The sequence below is a fragment of the Triticum urartu genome, chromosome 1A (genome assembly GCF_056163025.1).
Source record: "Triticum urartu cultivar PI428250 chromosome 1A, HENAU_Tu73, whole genome shotgun sequence".
Classification (NCBI taxonomy): Eukaryota; Viridiplantae; Streptophyta; class Magnoliopsida; order Poales; family Poaceae; genus Triticum; species Triticum urartu.
Window position 1 is genome coordinate 12,741,038 of NC_141873.1, and position 8,382 is coordinate 12,749,419.

An 8,382-nucleotide genomic window follows, 5' to 3' on the forward strand; every position below is an offset into this window, starting at 1 on the left:
GAATATGAAGATCTGTCCGGGGAGAAAGGTCTCACCCTGGACCGCATCGTTGTTGATGATCGGAGGAGCCATCAGTCCTAACGGTGACGACACAGAGGAACTCTCAATGAAAGCACCAATGTCGGTGTCAAAACCCGCGGATCTCGGGTAGGGGGTCCCGAACTGTGCGTCTTGGCTGGATGGTAACAGGAGGCAAGGGACACAATGCTTTACCGAGGTTCGGGCCCTCTCGATGGAGGTAAAACCCTACGTCCTGCTTGATTAATATTGATGATATGGGTAGTACAAGAGTAGATCTACCACGAGATCTGAGAGGCTAAACCCTAGAAGCTAGCCTATGGTTTGATTGTATGTTGTAGTTGATGTTGTCCTACGGACCAAAACCCTCCGGTTTATATAGACACCGGAGAGGGTTAGGGTTACACAAGGTCGGTTACAAGGGAGGAGATATCCATATTTGTATTGCCTAGCTTGCCTTCCACGCCAAGTAGAGTCCCATCCGGACATGAGACGAAGTCTTCAATCTTGTATCTTCATAGTCTAATAGTCCGGCCAATGGAGATAGTCTGGCTGTCTGGAGACCCCCTAATCCAGGACTCCCACAGGGAGCATTGTGCCTCCACACCGCTCCAAACGGAGATTACCATCCGCAAGGGTGTGAACTTCGGGATACATCGTCGTCTCCGCGTGCCTCGGTTATCTCTTACCCGAGCCATTTACTTATGCACTTTACTTTGTGATAGCCATATTGTTTCTTGTCAAATATCTTGCTATCACTTAGTAGTCTATCTTGCTTAGCATAAGTTGTTGGTGCACATAGGTGAGCCTAGTTGTTTTAGGTTTTGTGCTTGACAAATTAACCGCTAGGTTTATTCCGCATTTGTTCAAGCCTAAACCATAACTAGTTTTAAAGAGCCTATTCACCCCCCCTCTAGGCGACATCCACGATCTTTCACTAAGGCCATTAGTTGAAGAACTTTTACAGCTGTGGAATGGAAATGATGTATGTGTGTGGGATGAGCACAAACAAGAGCAATTTAACCTGCACGCATTGCTGTTTGTAACCATCAACGATTGGCCCGCTCTCAGTAACCTTTCAGGACAGACAAACAAGGGATACCACGCATGCACGCACTGTTTAGCTGACACCAAAAGTATATACCTGGACAAATGCAGGAAGAATGTGTACCTGGGCCATCATCGATTTCTTCCGACCAACCATCAATGGGGAAAGAAAGGCAAGCATTTCAAAGGCGGGGCAGATCACCGGAAGAAGCCCGCCATGCATACCAGTGATTGATACATCTCCGTCGTATCTATTTTTCCAAACACGTTTGCCCTTGTTTTGGACTCTAACTTGCATGATTTGAATGGAACTAACCCGGACTGACGCTATTTTCAGCAGAATTGCCATGGTGTTATTTTTGTGCAGAAATAAAAGTTCTCGGAATGACTTGAAAATCAACGGAGAATTATTTTGGAATTAATAAAAAATACCGGCGAAAGAATCAAGGTCAGGGGGCCCACACCGTGTCCACGAGGTGGGAGGCGCGCCCCCCGCCTCGTGGGACCCCTGGAGCTTCACCGAGCTCAACTCCAACTCTATATATTTGTGTTCGGGGAGAAAAAATATCAGAGAGAAGGATTCATCACGTTTTACGATACGGAGCCACCGCCAAGCCCTAATCTCTCTCGGGAGGGCTGATTTGGAGTCCGTTCGGGGCTCCGGAGAGGGGAATCCATCGCCATCGTCATCATCAACCTTCCTCCGTCACCAATTTCATGATGCTCACCGCAGTACGTGACTAATTCCATCATAGGCTTGCTGGACGGTGATGGGTTGGATGAGATTTATCATGTAATCGAGTTAGTTTTGTTAGGGTTTGATCCCTAGTATCCACTATGTTCTGAGATTGATATTGCTATGACTTTGCTATGCTTAATGCTTGTCACTAGGGCCTGAGTGCTATGATTTCAGATCTGAACCTATTACGTTTTCATGAATATATATGTGTTCTGGAACCTCTCTTGCAAGTCTATAGTCACCTACTATGTGTTATGATCCGGCAACCCCAAAGTGACAATAATCAGGACCACTCCCGGTGATGACCGTAGTTTGAGGAGTTCATGTACTCACTATGTGTTTATGCTTTGCTTTGGTACGGTACTCTATTAAAAGGAGGCCTTAATATCCCTTAGTTTCCATTAGGACCCCGCTGCCATGGGAGGGTAGGACAAAAGACGTCATGCAAGTTCTTTTCCATAAGCACGTATGACTATATTCGGAATACATGCCTACATTACATTGATGAATTGGAGCTAGTTCCGTGTCACCCTATGTTATGACTGTTACATGATGAACCACATCCGGCATAATTCTCCATCACGGATCCAATGCCTACGAGATTTTCACATATTGTTCTTCGCTTATTTACTTTTCCGTTGCTACTATTACAATCACTACAAAACCCAAAAGTATTATTTTTGCTACTTTTACCGTTACTATCATACTACTTTGCTACTAAATACTTTGCTGTCACTACAAGAAATCTGTTAATACATGATGATTCTAGTCTGTCATAGATCATGGGAATACTGTCACGAGTGCCCACCCACGACGGATTTGAAATCCGTCATGTATATCGCGTCATAATTTGACATCATGCCATCCTTGACGGATCTTGTCCGTCATGGATCTACCCAGGCCCTAACCTTCTTGACGGAAAAAAACCATCATGGAAAGACAACACGTAGGATTTTCATTTCACAAATTGGAATGACGTGGCTGCCTACATGGACAAGAATTTTCGTCACAGAAATCATCATGGATTTATGCACAAATTAAATTTAGTATAGCCCATTAGCCTCTTTCTTTCGGCCCAATATTCAGCCAGCACATTTTTTGACATAATAATGCATTGCAGAAATCACAATGCCAGTTTAGTATTTCCAAAATGTCATACATACATAAATCAATTATATGGAGCCATCTGCCGGTATATAAAACATTCACAGTTCACAAAATCCTCCATCAAAGATAATTTACACATAGATTGACAAAATATATGACATAAGGTTGAAACAGTACAATCTAGTTTACATAAACAGAACACATAAACTCCTAAGGTTGATATTCAAGTTCTTCCTGTAAGCCCTCCTGCCTGATGGAAAAACTATATGTCATGGTGGATTGTGATGGGCAGCACCAAGTAGTCTGCTACCAATCATACCTAGCATATTTATAGGAACATTAGATATTATAAGATATGAATAGATAGTAGAAATATAGACAACTGCAACAAATTTGAAAAATGTATTACATGATGTCCAAAATTCTTAAATCTTATATTACCTACAATGAGAATAACATAGTATCTACTACGTGTAAGTTTCATGTACATCTGAGTAACACAACAACATTATGGGTAAAAAATGATGTGGTAAGTAGTCGTGCAAATATATAAACAAGAAATAGAAAAACACTTGTTTAACAAAGGAGGGCAATAAATAAAGCAATGCACAAGATTCATTAAATTGTTAGTGTCCACCAATCCTTGATAAGTTATGAACATAAAAAAGGATAGCTACGTACTTCTACAGTTCGGCAGAATGACACCTTTGGGTAAGTAGGCATGCATCAGTTTGTGAATATTTGGCGGAATGGCACCTTTGGTTACCACCGATTTTCCTAAATTCGATTAACCAACCCTAGAACCTACCATGTTAGAGCATTAAGAAATTGAATATATATATATATATATGTACCCTGAAGAATAATACTCCAAAAAAATGAAGTTTACAAGTGATTTGCCCAAAGCAGACAAGGATGTCATCCTCTACTCTTATCTAACTACACAAGGAGCGAACATATGCATGCCATGATAAAAAACTAAATGACTGTAGCAATAACAAATACACCACAGATGCTCTGGAGCTACGATTGATATGTACAAAGGTAAGCAATGTTGAACGGTACTCCTAGGTAAATGCCATTGTTGATGTTAGAAGTTTGCAGCTGAAATACCAAGAACAGATAAGGCCTGATCCTTTAGTCTTATCTAACTAGTTACATCACCAGAAAATATATGTGTAGATGTAAGCAATGCTCCCAGGTAAATGGCATTGCTGCTGTTAGAAAATATGTTGCTTAACCAAAAAACAGAAAAGTTCTGACTATTAGACAAGAAACTTGTGACGTGTTGTAGAAATTTCCCCCAAAACAAGAAACTTGTCTGTTGAATCTTGAAACTGGGGAAACCATGTTGAGAGAGAGAAAGAGAAGTCATTACCTTGACAAATTTGTCGGTGTTCATCATGATTTTCTAAGCGTCGTCATCAAGGATCAACTCTGTTGGAGAAACTGCATCAGCGAAGCATGACTGCCAAATCAAAACAGAGGGAGTAGGGATAGGGGAGACAAGTCACCCTTGGTACAAGGGACTTGGACTTATGATGGCGATGTTGAGCTACTTTTCAGGAGTCCTCACATGACCCTTGAACCCCTGCAGCAGCTTCTCCATGGCTGGCATCCTTCACACAACCATATCGGAGCAAAGTGCACAAAAAAGCATGATTTTGTGAGCGTCATTGAGGCTCTCTGTTTAGCAACATCGACATCAGAGTAGAGAAATGGAGTTTCATCCAAGAACATGGCAGCATTTAAGAAATATGCACACATAACTAGTATCTATGATGGCTACCAATGCAAAAAAATTGCAATCTTGCACTGGTCGCTATGAAATTCCTGGTGCTAGACTTGGGACCTAATTGGGCATGACCTACTAGTAGTGTTGCTGCTACAGTTGGGTTCAGGTATGTGCAGCAGAAGAACAAATGTGTGACCCACATAATAAAAACATTCTACTACTATACATTAGAACAAATAATGATGCTCATATTCAGATAAGAAGCTCATCCAATCCCCACAAAAAAAGCTCATCCCATAACTAACTGAATCAAGCTCATCAAACTGGCTTTAGTCTCATCCCTCCTAAAAGGATGGATTTGTATGCATAATGACCATGAGCCTTCCTGAATTGTTCTACTCAATATAAAAAATCACGAATTTGTACAACCCTAACTACAATATGGGATATGTCATCACCAAAAGAGAGAGATGCATGTTGCAGGGAGGAGAAGGAAGACCTTGTCGCTCTCCAGGGGAGGAGGAGGTGCGGCTGATGTGGGCTGGAGGTCCATGGTGTCTTGGAGATCTTGACTTGGTTCCCGTCAGCCCATGGCGTCGGTGGTCCTTCTTCACCACCTCGTTAGGTCCTTCGAGGCAGTTGCATCCTGCGAAATCAAATTGAAGCAAATCAATGAGAGAAGGGGGGAGAGGGAGGGGTGGGGAGAAGAGGGGACCTAGTGGACGAGCTCCATGGCATGGTCACTGGAAGCATCACAGTGGATCTAACTGCCGGCTACTCGATCTGATCTGGGACAGAACGTGAGGGGGTTAGGTCAAAGGGCCGAGCCCAGGAGCAAGGTGGCCGGTGGATGCGGGCGGCGGTGATGTGTCATTGCTGAGTTGTTGAGGCTGAGGCGGACGGGAGGGGGGATATGGACTGGGATCGGCGTGGCTCTAGGAGAGGAGGGGGAGGGCCGGCGGGGCTGGCGACAAGCTGTGGGAGGAGGTGGTGGGAGGCGGCGATGTGTGTGTGGGCGCGCGATGGGGAATCTGGGCTGTGGAGGAGCGAGAGAGGTGGAGGCGAAGAGGAAGATTAGGGTTAGGTTTTTATATGGGTAAGTGTTCGGTGGGCTTAAGCGGGCTCTGGCGGGCTTGTGGGGCTGTACCGGGCCATCCGTGACAGTTTCTGGAAACGTCACCAGAAATCTGTCATGGATTAACATGTTTCTTGTAGTGTGCAGGTACTAAGTTATCCAGGTGTGGTTGAATTGACAACTCAACTGCTAATACTTGAGAATATTCTTTGGCTCCCCTTGTGTCGAATCAATAAATTTGGGTTGAATACTCTACCCTTGGAAACTGTTGCGATCCCCTATACTTGTGGGTTATCAGTGATCACGTACTTGCTATGGTCAATGATCTACACGTAGTCTTTGGAAAGGGTCCTGGTGGACTATCTGTTCCGAATGACGCTGAGGGACGCGCATCCATGTGGAAGAAGAAATCTATATTTTGGGACCTACCCTAATGGAAAGAGCTAGAGGTCCTCTCTTCAATCGACGTGATGCACGTGACGAAGAACCTTTGCGTGAACCTGCTAGGCTTCTTGGGCGTGTATGGGATGACAAAAGATACACCATAGGCACGGGAGGACCTGCAACGTTTGCATGAAAAATACGGCATGCCTCCAAAGCAGTATGAAGGTCCTGCCAGCTACGCTCTTACCAAAGAAGAGAAGGAAATCTTCTTTGAATGCCTGCTCAGTATGAAGGTCCCATCTGGCTTCTCGTTGAATATAAAGGGAATAATAAATATGGCCGAGAAAAAGTTTTAGAACCTAAAGTCTCATGACTGCCACGTGATTATGACGCAACTGCTTCCGGTTGCAATGAGGGGGCTTCTACCGGAAAATGTTCGATTAGCCATTGTGAAGCTATGTGCATTCCTCAATGCAATCTCTCAGAAGGTGACCGATCCAGAAATAATACCAAGGCTAAGGAGTGATGTGGCGCAATATCTTGTCAGTTTCGAGCTGCTGTTCCCACCATCGTTCTTCAATATCATGACGCACGTCCTAGTTCATCTAGTCGACGAGATTGTTGTTCTGGGCCCCGTATTTCTACACAATATGTTCCCCTTTGAGAGGTTCATGGGAGTCCTAAACAAATATGTCCGTGACCGCGCTAGGCCAGAAGGATGCATCACCATGGGCCATCAAACAAAGGATGTCATTCGGTTTTTTGTTGACTTCATTCCTGGCCTTAAGAAGATTGGTTTCCCCAAATCGCGGTATGAGGGGAGACTGACTGGAAAAGGCACGCTAGGAGGGGACTCAATAATATGCAGGGACGGGCATTCTTGGTCTCAAGCACACTACACAGTTCTACAGAACTCTACCTTGGTGACCCCGTTATGTCGATGAACACAAGAACAGTCTGCGCTCCAAACACCCGGAGCAGTGTGACGACTGGATTACATACGAACACATTAGGACTTTCGGCAGTTGGCTGGAAACATGTCTCAGAGGTGACAACACTATTTTTGATGAGTTGTACTCGTTGTCTAGGGGACCATCTTCGACCAAAGACCGCCCAAGATCGAAAGAGCACCAACCAAAATAGCGGTCTCCGCTTTGATGCAGCAACCAAGAGTGGAAAAGACATATATTATGGTTACATAGTGGACATATGGGAACTTGACTGCGGACATGATTTTAAGGTCCCTTTGTTTAAGTGCAAATGGGTCAATCTGTCAGGAGGCAAGGTACAGGTAGACCCAGAGTACGGAATGACAATAGTGGATCTGAACAATATTGGGTACACAGACGAACCATTCGTCCTAGCCAATGATGTGCGCAGGTTTTCTATTATAAGGACATGTCTACCAAACTGAGAAAAAGAAAAGATAAGGAAGCGAAAACATCATACAATGAGCCAAAGAGCCACATAGTTCTTTCAGGAAAAAGAGACATCGTGGGAGTAGAGGGCAAGACAGACATGTCCAAAGATTATGAAAAGTTCCATGAAATTCCTCCCTTCAAAGTCAAGGCTGACCCAAGCACCCTGATAAACGATGAAGATTATCCATGGTTACGGCGCAATAAGCAAAGGACACAAGCAAAGACTTTCCTCTCCACAACTATTATGATGATGCCTTTGATCTAGAATATCCATGTAACACACGAGTTTTCTTATGAAACTCGGATACTTCGAAAGAGATTGTCCATTTTGTACACGAAGTGCATCCAGGTTTTGTCAAAACCTTCTCAACTTTTTAGCACATGCTATGTGGGTGAAATGATGATACCATGCCAACTTTCAAATTTTTCAGAGTTCATTTGTAGTGCTTTTAATTTTTAGGTCATATAGCTCAAAAAATCAGTAAATGCATGAAAAATAACAAATAAAGTCAGAAAGGGTTGAAAATTGATGATGTGGCTTTGAATGGTGCATTTTGAACACACAAAAAGTCTGGACTTCAAATAAGTTCAAAAAATGTAATCCCTTCGTAACAGATGTGTTTTTGTCCGAAACCCTGATACTTCGAAAGAGATTTTCCATTTTGTACATGAAGTGCATCTAGTTTTTGTCGTAACCCTCTCAACTTTTTATCACATGCTATGTGGGTGAAATGATGATACCATGCCAATTTTAAACCTCTTCAGAGTTCATCTGAAGTGCTTTTCAATTTCAGGGTCATTTAGCTCAAAGAATGAACTAATATAAAAAAGAATGATCTGGAAAATTTTATGAAAC